Source organism: Protopterus annectens, chromosome 10.part0 (assembly GCF_019279795.1).
Source record: "Protopterus annectens isolate FY-2018-M chromosome 10.part0, PAN1.0, whole genome shotgun sequence".
NCBI classification, from domain to species: Eukaryota; Metazoa; Chordata; order Ceratodontiformes; family Protopteridae; genus Protopterus; species Protopterus annectens.
Window position 1 is genome coordinate 400,527,460 of NC_056744.1, and position 13,289 is coordinate 400,540,748.

The 13,289-nt window shown below is 44.1% G+C and overlaps 1 protein-coding gene across 1 annotated transcript in view; it reads left to right on the forward strand.

Moving 5' to 3' along the window:
- HMCN1 (hemicentin 1) overlaps positions 1–13,289 on the forward strand; it is a 5,606,893-nt gene that overhangs the window by 2,097,684 nt on the left and 3,495,920 nt on the right. The gene's annotated exons all lie outside the window — the stretch shown is intronic.

The window sequence follows — 13,289 nt, forward strand, 5'->3', positions numbered from 1 at the left end:
TCATTGCTCTTGCTGGGCGGGGGAATCTGAGGTCGTCCATCAGGAAGAAGATGCAAAGGGACATGGTATGTCCTTATGGAGGGTACATTTCTCACATTGAGTAGTATTCTGCCCTTACCTAGAATGATAGGAGGATCCAGTTTATGACCGTGTGAGAGAACAAGGTAGACAGACTTTTCTGCTTCACCAGAGGTGGGCTGCACCTCTCCTTTGAGGGTTTTCAGTAAGCACCTCTTTCACCCCCATGAAGCCTTTTGTAGTCAAAATGAAATTGGTAGGTATTCTAGCCTAACAAATTCCAATCAGCCCAGTGTCAGGGTTGAACTGTTTAACACAAGAAGCCTTGGAATGAAAATATCTGACTTAAAATTTTTTCTTTACCTGGACATCATGCACAACTATACAATGAAACCTCATTCCAGTCTATGGAAAGCACCCCTCCTGTTTTAGGGTTCACCACTTAGCACTCATTCAGGACCACTAGTAGCAACAGGGGTGTAACCATATTTATTCAAGATCTTATACCTATGTATCCTGAAAGATATACACTTTGATTTAGCACAGGTCCAAATCACTTTCAACAATGTTAAATTTTCCTTTGTCAGTGATTGCAGGTCCCCCTTTTTGTTCAGAGGAAATTATCAAATACCTAAATATGTTCCTGTAGCTGGAAGTCAAGCTAAACACTTTTTTATTAGGAGAATTTAATTACCAAAATTTCAAATATGCTTAAGCTGTTCTGAAAATCAGCAACTCCATATCCCTCGACCAAATACTTACACTCCTTACTAGATACCTAAAACTTTTAGACCTTGTCTTAATTGACTCCTCTGCCCTCTACTCAGCCCCACAGGTAATCATTTCCTTAGTTAAAGCAAACCATTTAGCCATCACCTTAAGTCTCATAACCAGCCTCTCTAGTTTCAGGAATGCATCTGCATTCAGAGACATCAGCAAAACCAGTCTTATTAGATTTTATCAACTTTTTTTTTTTAATTTTTCTGTGGACTAGCTCCGATTAGCATCTGAACATTGTTGGGTGTTAGTTCCTAACATCCTGACATAGTTAATTTAAGTGTGCAAGAAGGAAGTAACTATTAACTTACCTTCATGGGTTCTTCATTGGCATTGTTGGCTAAGCCTGCAATTGCTGACATACCACTGGCTTAGTGTAAAAATATATAAACTTATGAACATATCGCCTTGTTTATAGTTGTAGAGATAATCATCCCTCTTTTTTCTTAGAATTGCAGCTCCTATGATTGCAAAACCATTAGCCTGTATTATCAACTTATTGCTTACATTCAGCATTATTCATGCTCTCCTAAAACATTCATCTATAATGTTTTTTATCTGAAATGCCCCATTTCTCAGAGGCCAGTGAGTTCAAATCTGTTTCTACCTTAAATTCTGTTGCTAATATTATGAAGAAAGTTCCTAGGTTCCTAGGTAGGTACTAGCCTATCGGCCCAAGGACCTAAGTAAGCCTAGCCAACAAGGTTCCCTGGCTTACGCCACCCATGCCTGTAAACAATTGCTTGATTACTGTACCAAACGCAGACTTCTGTCCCACTCACAATATGGATTCAGAAAGAGATATAACTCTCAAACAGCAATATATAATCTTATTGGCAAGATCTTGTTATAGCAGTCTGTAGACCTTCATAAACATTTTGAAACAGTCAGACACTTTTCATGCAAGACTTGAGAGTTTTGGTTTTAGTGAAGGTCCAATCCTTGCTTTTATTTTTCAGTAAGATTGAACTTTCACAATATTCACAGGAACCTTCACAGAACAATCTAAATTGCATGCAAGAGCCGCTTTGGTGTGAGGGGCCCATATTTTTTTCTTTTTCTTAAATAAGATTATACTTAATCTTCCTGGCTTCTCTTCCCCCTTTAAAAGGTGATGTTATCCTTTTAAAGGAGCCTAGGTGTCCAGAGTGTGTTCAGAAATGACTGTTTGATAGTGCAAAAGTGTTTTTGAAAGCCAGTAAAACACTTTGTGCTCCTACACTGTTTTTTGTAACTGGTAGTACACATAGCAGATAAAGCTCTATGAATTACAAAGAATTAGTTAATGTCGCCGATTATAACCAGCTGTGTTCTTGACATGGATGCCAATATTTACCCCTGAAGCTTTGGTTTTGAGGTGAGTTTCTTTGCATCCACGTCTCCGATGTGTAGTACACTGGTTATGATTGAAGACTTTATTATAATCCTGTGTGTGTTACAGGTGTATTTGTTAACTTGCTGTCTGCCTGCCAGATCTAAAGATCTGATGTTGTCATTTTCTATTGTTCCTCAACGAATGGATTCAGATCTGATCCTGGGGTCTGACTCAGCCACTTTCTCTAGAGTCTGGGATCTGACATTCGAGCTATTCCCTTACCCATAATGCTCCTGACTACAGTGTTATCTCAGATCTCTTTTGCCACTCTATGGTTCGGTTGAGATTGTGATCTTTTGAGCCCATTGTAGGTTTAGTGAGTTTAAAAATTTATATTTACTTGTCTTTAAATCTGCTTTACTAATCCTTATTTACTAGTATCGCCCCTGCCCTCTATCTAAACTAGTCTACCTACCAAATGTAAGAATTTTTTTTCTTGGTAATTTTCATTACCATTGTTAGTAACCTTTCTTCCTTCCTTTACTTCACCTTGAAGTATTTTTTTTTTAGTTATACCATTGCAGTATAAATCGTTCCTTGTAGTTAGAACTATAAAACAAAAACTTTCCATGTGAAGTTGTTAAATCTCGCCGTTTATTCTCACTGATAGCAAAGCTCAAGGTCTGCCAGTAGCTCGAGACCAAGCCCCTTATCCCACAATGCACTGCTGGAATTACCTCAGATCTAGTTTGCCGCGGCAAGAGAGATCTCGGTGATCCAGTCAGCTCGGACCATTTTTTGCTAAATCGCAAGTTTAAAAAAATTCTTTATCCTTCTTTTTGATAGATATTCTTTATTTAGTGTGTGTGTGTTTCTCATTAAAATAATATAGTTTTAAGAAGGTTAGATTGTATAGTGCCCTGTGTTGGCTTAGTTTTCTTAGTGTTGGGCCTTTTCTTAGCCCTATTTAGTTTTAACAATTTTATTCTTGTTATTAGTATTTTTTTAGTGTGGGCATAGTTAGCCCTGTATTTAACCTCTACGGGTTAATTTTCTGGTGTGTCTGTTTCAAACATGTCGGATGAGAGAGAGAAAAGTCTCACCCCAAATTGGGGTTTAAGAAATGTCCAGATTGTGGACAGAAAATGTCTGTCACTGACAGGCATGTCCAGTGTGTTTACTGTCTGGGGCTAAACACTTCCAAGACTCTTGCAGTATTTGCCACTCTTTTTTCTCTAGGGTACTCTTAGAGAGAAGGAGAAAACTCATTGACAGGGGGTTGCTGCAGCATACTTTCTCTGAGGCATTGGGTAGCCAGGAAGGTGCCAGCACTTCTTCAAAATCTTCTAAGTCTTCAGATTCTAAACTTACCAAGAAGGCAAAAAGATCAGAGGGTACAGGGTCATCAGTTCCGCAGTCCTCAGAACTGAGTGTCCCTTTGGTTTGGAGCCAGCTCCCAGTCTTGGAGCCGGTCTCTGAGGTTCCCTCATCTCTTCTGCTCCAGTCAGCTCCTTCGGTGCATTCCTCAAAGTCTTCGGTCAGCCTCTCTGATATGGATATGGATCGGCTAGTGCAGAAGCTTCTACAGGCACTAAGACTTGCTGAATTGTTGTCAGCCCCGACCATTTCATCGGAGCCGAAGACCATTGAACCGGACTTGACTACTCCTCCTCCGAGCTGTACTGGACTCTCGCAGCCGAAGGAGCCCGAACCGATAGTTGTCAAACCTATGGAAACGAGACCCGCACTGGTGTTATCGGTTCCATCTACTCGGACATCTCCGGTGCCGACCGTGGACGCTAGGAGCCGACACTCTCCTGTTAGGTCCGGGGAGGATAGTCAACTGATTTGTCGGTGCCAACTCCTCCTCTCGGGGCTTCAGCTCTGATGAGCTCGGCTCCTACCTCGGGCTCGGAGCCCATGGTTTCGGTGCAGGAGGATCGGATGGTCCCTCCGGATCCGTCTACCCCTTCTCGTCAGAGCCACGGTGCTTTCGATGCCATGAGGAGAGTCCTGTCTCCTAAGACATCGTCGGCATCAGTTCGGGCTTCCTTCTCCCCTCAAGCTCCAGTGTCCGCTTCTACGTCTACCGGTCCCCCTATGCGTAGAGACCCCGAGCCTCAAGTAGCCCCACAGGGCATCCCTTGCTCTTCCGAGACATCCCCAGATTTCCCCACTGAGGAGGTACCCAGGAAGAGACTGTGCAAGACGAGGCACTTAGACTCCCCACAGGAGTCTTTGACATCCGACACTGACTTGGATGAGTCAGAAGGGTCCCCTCGATCCCCCTCTGAGGATATCTCCTTTGCGGAGATATTAGAGATCCTGAGTCAGAGGGGAGATTGGCAGTCCAAAACCCCTACTGAGGACGAGTCAGTGCTCTTGAAGGCTTTTGGGTCTCAACCTTCCACTTCTTGGGTGTTTCCGCCTTACAACGAGCTCATGGAGCTGATCTCCCGTAAGGCGTGGGAGTCACCGGATGCCATGGAACCTGTCCCTCGGAAGCCGAATAAATTCATCTCTGCCCCAGTGAACAAAGCTTTTTTGACCAAAGAAGTGCCTGTTGATGCCATGGTGGTAGCTGCAGTCAGCAAAAAGGAAGTGTCTGAAACATCCGCATCTATCCATCCTCCTAACAGAGATTCTAGGATCATGGATAGATATGGGAAATGCATGTTTAGTTCTGCGACTTTTTCTCTGCGGTCGCTGAACTATTTAACCCATTTCACGAGACTACAAAGAGATCTCCTGAAAGAGCTAGGAGATACTCTCCAGGGTACATTAGCTGCAGGTGTTGCCGACAAAGTCAACACACAGCTCGTTACCTTAAACTCCATTGTGAACTCGTCCATGCATCTCATATCTTATGCAGCTGATGGTTCGAGAAGAGCTGCTAGTTCAGGCATTGCTCTGTGGAGACAAGCCTGGATGCGTCTCTATTCCTTTGCGGAGCCCTTTAAGTCTTCCTTTATCAACATCCCATTTGATGGCTCATCACTGTTTGGGCCTAAAGTAAAGGAAACTTTAACCAGGTATGAGCAGGAAGGCAAGACCCTATCTGCCGTTGGAGTCCGTTTTTCTACCTCTACTCGGCCCTATCCCAAGGACCCTCAGGGCGGAAAACTGTGATTCTGAAAAGCACAGGGAGCCTTTAAGGACACACGTGGAGAAACCCCCTCTAGAGGCAGAGGAGGAGGTTATAACAGAAGACGCCACCCACGCGGCAGAGGGTGTCTGCAGATACAGGGTGACAGAGGCCAGTTCTTCGGTCAGCCCTACCAGCGCTCCTGAAAGGAGGCCTGGCTGTCCGACTCTGGAGGCAGTCGTGGGTCGTTTATCTTTGTACCCAGAAGTCTGGCTAAACATAACATCAGATACATGGGTACAAAGCATCATTTCCAGAGGATATTTCATACTGTTCTCTCCCCCTTCTACTCCTGTAAACAGAATCCCAGATGTTCCACCCAGTCTCTGGAAACAAGCAATCATAGAGGTCCAAAAATTGCTAGAAAAAAGAGTCATTCAACCAGTCCCAGCAGACCAAGTTGGATTCGGAACTTACTCAAGACTCTTTTTGGTAACGTAGAAAACAGGGGACTGGAGACCTATCTTGGACCTCAGCAGGCTCAACTAGTTTGTAAAGAAAGAGAAGTTCCAAATGGTCATGCTTAAGTCCATTCTTCCCTTCCTAGGGAAAGGCGATTGGATGTGCTCTATAGATCTCAAGGACGCGTACTATCACATAAAGATGAACAGACGCTCCAGGGATCACCTGCGTTTCCGGCTGGGAGCCAATAATTACCGGTTTCAAGCCCTGCCCTTTGGTCTCACTACAGCCCCCAGAGTGTTCACCAAATGCATGGCAGTGGTCACGGCTCACCTGAGGCATCTTGGATTCCAGGTGTTTCCATACCTAGACGATTGGCTCCTCACTGCTACCACCAGGCATCAATTGACTCAGGCAACACAGCATACTCTGACACTGTGCCATCAATTAGGCATTACCATCAACTTCGAAAAGTCTGCCTTATTGTCATCGAAGCATACCATTTTTACAGGAGCAGAGTTAGATATCTCAACCACTACTCTAGTCTTCCAGTCGAAAGAGTCTCACTTCTTTGCCAACACGTCACCTTACTGGTGTCAAAGAACAAAGCTACAGCAGCAGAGGTCTTGAAGGTGCTAGGTTTGATGGCGGCAGCAATCCTGGCTGTACCACTCGCAAGGATGCATATGCAAACCCTTCAATGGCTCCTTTTCGCTCTTACCAAAAGCTGCCAATGCACCACATGATTCTCATCACAGATTCTTGCAAGAGAGACCTTCGATTTTGGTTGACGTCTCTTCATGTTACAATTGGAAGACCCTTTGTCCCCCCCCCCAGTAGCCACTGTGACCACGGACGCTTCCCTGATATGGTGGGGGGGGGGCATTTTCAGGGAAAGACTGCCCAAGGCACATGGACGAATCAAGAGTCACATCTGTATATTAATGTTCTGGAGTTGAGAGCGGTATTTCTGGCGTTGCAGTTCTTTCAGGGCTCTCTTCCTCTAGGGACAATTGCAATTCAGACGGACAACATGTCAGTGGTCTGGTACTTGAACAAACAAGGCGGAAACAAGTCTTACCCCCTTTGTCGAGAAGTCCTCAGGGTATGGCAATGGGCTGTGTCATCCCACCGTTTTCTGATAGCAATGCACATCCCAGGGAAATCCAATGTGATAACGGAAAAGCTGAGCAGGGCAATACTGTCGCCTCACAAGTGGTCTCTCAACCAACGAGTTGCGTATCTGATTTTCCGCAAATGGGGCCAGCCTTGCTGCGACCTCTTTGCCAGTCACATCAATACCAAATACAGAAGCTACTTTGCCCTAATACCACCTCCAGGACATTCCCCGAGAGATGCACTCGTACACGATTGGCCTCCGGGTCTCCGATATGCATTCCCACCTATTCCACTGATACCCAAGGTTTTACAGAAAGCAGAATCACTGGGAAGGACAGTTATCCTCATAGCCCCCTACTGGCCTTGACAGATTTGGTTCCCCTTCCTTCACCATCATCTACTGGAGGATCCATGGATCCTGAACCCAGTTCCGGACCTTCTGACACACCCGTCAGGGGACCTCCATCCTTCACTGCAGTCCTGAAAACTGACTGCTTGGCTAATCCACTTCCCCTAATTGCCAGGCTTCATTCACTCTCAGATGATACAAGACAGATCCTTTTGTCTTCTCACAAGCCATCCACCAGGAAACTATACCGCAGTAAGTGGAACAGGTTCTCAATTTGGGCCAATATACAGAAAATCGACCCTTTCCGAGCTTCTCCATCGTCCATTTTAGAATTTTTGACAAAGATTTTTAAGGAAGGAGCAGCAGCTGCCACAGTTCGAGTCCAGTTAGCCGCCATATCAAATTTCCACCTTGGATTCGATGGGTTGAATGTTATGGGCCATAAGTTATCTAAGGCTTTTCTTAAAGGTGCTTTTCACATGAGACCTCCTGTCAAAATCCCTTATTCTCCCTGGAATTTGAATTTTATGCTGTTTCAAATAATTCTCCCCCTCTTCGAACCAGCATCTTCTTGTGATCTCAAATATTTGTCTTGGAAGACTATATTTCTAGTAGCCATTACTTCTGCCCGCAGAGTGTCAGAACTTCAAGCATTATCTATCAGGCCTCCTTACATGATTTTCCATGCTGATAGAGTATCTCTCAGAACAAACCCTTCCTTTTTGCCTAAAGTCTGTTCCGAATCCAATATCAATCAGGTCATTGAGTTGCCAGTCTTTTTTACCAACCACTCTAACAAATTGGAATACATGCTGCACAAACTTGATGTACACAGACAGCTCAGATTTTATCTTGATAGAACTAAGGATATTAGAAAATCAGATCAACTTTTCGTATCCCTTTTGGAGGCCAGGAAAGATAATCCATTGGCTAAAACAACTCTATCTAAATGGTTAGCAGATTGTATATCATTTGTTTATGCGTATGCAAACATGCCATTGACACATAAACCTAAGGCTCATTCTACCAGAGCCATTTCTACGTCTTCTGCCTTTCAAGCTAAATTGCTCCTTGACAATATTTGTGCTGCAGCCACTTGGTCTAAGCCTCATACCTTTATCACACATTACAAAGTAGATAAGGCTTCCAGGGACAGGTCTTCCTTTGGTTCCACAGTACTGAAAAACATACTTCCATGAGCCACCCAAGACTGAGGGTGCTAGGGACGCAACCCATCAGTGAGAATAAATGGTGAGATTTAACAACTTCACATAAAGAAGTTATGTACTCACCATAACGTTCCATGTGAGTTGTTTATCTCACCTTTATTATCACGTCCCTCCCTCCTTCCCCCTCCTGGCTGACAGTTGACTTAGAGGCTAGTACCATCCTGGTTATTCAATACTTCTTCTTCCCCTTTGGGAAGTGCTTCCTTGCAGAAATAGAAAAAAATAAAAGGGTATATATACTCGCAGCAAACAAGATCTGAGGTAATTCCAGCAGTACATTGTGGGATAAGGGGCTTGGTCTCGAGCTCCTGGCAAACCTTGAGCTTTGCTATTGGACGTGTCAGAGCCGAAGATCGGCTCCAAACCCATCAGTGCGAATAAAGTTGAGATAAACAACTCACATGGAACGTTATGGTGAGTACATAACTTCTTTTTTTCTTCTATTGGTCAGACTTTCTGCCAATTGTTGTTGTCTTACAGTATGGCTGAAAAGCCGACTGGCTTTAAAAAGTGCACTTCCTGTGGGCATAAGATCCCAAACTCTGATGCCCACAGGAAGTGCATCTATTGTCTAGGCCAAGCACACTTGGACACCTCCTGCTCCATCTATACTGCTTTTAACACCAGGACCATAAGTGATAGGAGAAATAAGCTTGTACTAAAAGTTCTCCTTCCAGCTTCTGCTCCTTCATCTGGTACTTCCACATCAGGGGCTCAAACCCCCTCTCATAAGTCCAGGGAGGACCAAAAACGCTCCTCTGCACAATCTCAAAAGTCAGTGCTTCCTTCTGAGCCACCTCAGAATATTTCCAGGCGTTTGGATCCAAAGTCTTCAGATCCGATGTCTGCCATTGCTAAGTCTCCTTGGCTGAATAGTCCAAGATTTTCCCCAGAGCCAGTATCTGAAGTTGATGTCCTCCTTCCTTCAAGAGACCCTTAACAAATCTTCCAGGCCACCTTCCACTTCTTCCTCTGCCATTTTTAATTTCTCCAAGTCTTTTTGGTTTCTAATACCATGATGGGAATGGACCCCATTCCTACGTCAAAGTACAATTAAAGTTCATGAAATTAGTATTGTTTCACTCTTTGATGTCAGCCAAACCTGCTCTTCGCAGCACCCCGCAATGTGCCCAGTAATGACTCCTTCTGCAATTTGCATGGTGTTACATGAATTGGTAACATATCTAAATACGATTGTAAATTCTTTTTTATAAGACCCGTTGCTCCTACTACTATTGGAACTGTCTGGGTATCTTTCTTCCACATAGCTCTCGTTTCTGACTACAGATCCAGGTATTTTATGACTCTGTGTCTCTCTGTACGCAAGACACCATAGTCACTGGGTGTGGGGATTTCAATGATCAGTACAACTTTTGTCTTCTTCTCTTGGACCACTATATCCAGTTTTGTAGCATCTATCTTTTGAACTGTTGTTATTGGGTGATCCCATGTGATATAAACTTCATAATTTTCTATGATTCTTTGTGGCTCATGTTTCCAGTGTTTTCAGCCACTTCGATATCATAATGTTTGCACAATCTCCAGTGTAACAGTGTCGCCATATTATTATGCCTTTCAGTATATGGTCCCTCTGCCATTAGTGCGTTGGAACCAGCAACAAGGTGTGTGACTGTTTCCAATTTGGTTTTACAAAACCTACATATGTCTGTTTCTCCCACATGTTCAATGGACTTTGTAAGCCAGCGTGTGCGTAGCTCACTATCTTGGGCTGCCAATATTAACCTTTCATTTCTTGATGTGAATTCACCTCTCCTTAACCGTTCCTGCATTCGTTCTTGATCAACAAGGCTCTTCCAGAAATTTTCTATACTTGCAAATATATTTTTCTCCACATTTCTTGCCTTCTCATCTGGTCCTTCACCTTGTATTCTTGCTTTTGTTTTTTAGCACATTCAGTTGCTGCCTGTTTTTTATCTACTTCTGGTTTGATTTCCATTCCTGCTTGACGTTGATATGCTTCTGCTAAATCAAGCAGATATGTCATCTTAGATTTATTCTCCTCATGTTTCAAAACTTTCACTACATTTGGATCTTGTGAGGTCAGTAGATGTGTGTGGAGTCCCACGATTACAAATCTATACATGTAATCAGTTTCAAGGAGTCCCATCCCTCCTTAGGAGCGGGAAATGTGTAATCTTGGTATACACTGATTTATATAAATCATTTGGTGAGCATGAAGCATCCTTCTTGTTTTAATATTCAGTCTATCCAACACTTTTTGGGGCCAGTCAATCACTCCAAAACTATAAGGACAGGAAGAGCAAATTGATTTATAGCTTGGATCTTGTTCCTAGATGTCAGTGCTGTTTTCAGGATTAATTTAAGTCTTCTAAAGTACTCCTTACTGAGTTTTATTCGCATTTGTTCATGTTTTATTGCTGATCCTTCATCAGTTCCCAAGAATTTATACACTCCCTCTTGCTCAAGTCCTTTTATATCACATTCTTGTCCCAAACTGATGTTTTCCTGGTGCTGCAGTTTTCCTTTTTAAAGGTTGCTTTTAGATCCTCCTGATGTCTTTCCAAGGCAGAGGTAGATAAAATGATCTGAGAGGTAGATTTCAACTCCAAAATTTTTGGAGCTGTTGCTTCCCCTCAGGGCTTCCCCGTTGGGCAGCTTGACTCTGATGCCTTCCTTGGAGTGGAGAGTAGGGGTGGGCCTTGGATCATCTCTGCAGAGAGTCTCAGCTCTGGTCGGATTGTTCTTGGCTTCTCTTGATCCTTCTGCCTTCGAAGTGATGAAGGGAGTTTTCTCTCACCTCAGAGTAGTTTCGACCCTTGCACTTTTGGATCCATTTCCCATTCCCTGTTCAGATTCTGTGTCTAAGTCTACTCATCCTACATCTCCGGGAGAGCTAGCCCTTATAGCTTCCAAGCAGTTCCCACTAGGGAACTCCCCACTTCTTCTGACACCTCTCCAGAACACCTCACTGAAGATGTTCCATGGAAGAGGTCATACAAGAGGAGGCACTTGGTTTGCCCACAGGAATCCCTCACAAAAGACACTGATTTTGATGAAGGGGATGGTCCCTTAGATCTCCACCTGGGGATGTCTTGTTTAGAGACATCTTAGAGATCCTTCACCAGAAAGGTGTTTGGTTTTCCCAAAACCCTTCCCAGGAGGAATTGTGTTCTTGGAAGCCTTCAGGTGTGGACCATCTACGTCTTGGCTTCCTCAACTCCCCATTGATTTGCTTATAGACCTTGTATCCGACAGGACATGGATGGAACCAGACTCCATGAGACCGATCCCCAGAAGTCGGACATAATTTTGAGCACCCCATCTGACAGACAACACTGAAGCAAGGGAATCCCGGTAGATGCTATAGTTGTTGCAGCAGCCACTAAAAAGTAGTTGGCTGAGCAGAACTCCACTGTCCATCCACCTAAAAAGGAGTCTAGGGTATTGGGCAGGTTTGGGAAGCAAGTGTATGCTTCAGCGACCTTTGCCTTATGGTTGCTGAATTACCTGGCACATTTCACTAGGTTACAGAGGGACTTAGTTAGGGAACTCTCTAACTCTACTCCTCTTTCCATGTCCATGAACAAAAGTCTTTTTCCTCATGACTGGCCACCCTGCAGTCCATCACAAGTACGTCCATGAGGTTAATCTCGCCTGCAGCTAAAGATCCCTCACGGGTGTCCGGTTCAGGCCTAGCCATTAGGAGACATGCCTGGATGTGGTTGTGCGATCCTGCAGAGCCCTTCAAGGCATCATTTATTAATGCTCCTTTTGATGGATCTTCTTTGTTTGGGCCACCCATTAAAGAGACACTTTCCCACAGTGAGCAAGATGGAAAGACCTTGTTTGGGATGGAAATACGCTTTTCTACCCTGCAGAGACCTTTTTCTGGGAATCAGTGTGGTGGTAAAAAGATGTGGTTCCGAGAATCTAAAAGGCCTTTTGAAGAATCATTCAGAGATTTTTCTCCCAGAGGCAGAGTGGGGAGGTAATTATTATGGAAGACACCTTCCACATAGCAGAGGAGGCCCACAGAACCAAGGGACTTGAGATTCCTTCTCAGTCAGGCTGTTTCAGTGCTCCTGAAATGTTGTCTGACTGTTCTTCTCTGGAGGCAGTCAGAGGGTGCTTATCCTTGCACCTAAATGCCTGGACAGCCATCACAGAAGACTCATGGGTGCAAAGGATTATATCCAGAGGATATTTTGTTCTCTTTTTAGAACTTCCCCCCAGTGAAAAGAAAATGTCTCTCTGATGTTCCACCCAGTCGGTGGGAATCAGCAGCTTTAGAGGTTCAAAAGCTGCTGGACAAAAGAGTCATCCAAGAGTTCCCTCCAGACCAGAGAAGATCCAGAATTTACTCAAGCTTCTTTTTAGTGCCAAAGAAAACAGGGGACCTCAGACCCATTTTGGATCTCAGTTATATGAACCAGTTTATAAGAAATCCAAATTCCCGATGGTTGCAGTTCAGTCCATTCTGCCTCTCCTACAGAAGGATAACTGGATGTGCTCTATCGATCTTCAGAATGTGTATTATCACATCAGAATGAACAGGCACTCACGAAGATACCTACACTTCCGTCTCGGAGCCAGTCATTACCAGTTCAGTGCCCTGCCCTTCAGTCTCATCACAGCCCCCAGGGTGTTCACCAAATGCATGGCAGTGGTAGCAGCTCATCTAAGATTGAATGGGTTCAGAGTGTTTCCTTACTTAGATAACAATCATCTTCTGGAAAGAGCCAGGGATTACTTACTCCAATTATCTCAGTCTCTGGGAATTATGATCAATCTGGCCAAGTCACAACTTCAACCAGTTCATGTCTTGGGAGTTTATGGGGGCTCGTCTAGATACAGTCAGTTGTCCAGCTCTTCTGCCTCAAAACAGAGCTGTTAATTTGAAATCACAGTGACAGGTTCTTTCTCATGCATCTCCCCCAGCAAAAATGGTACTCA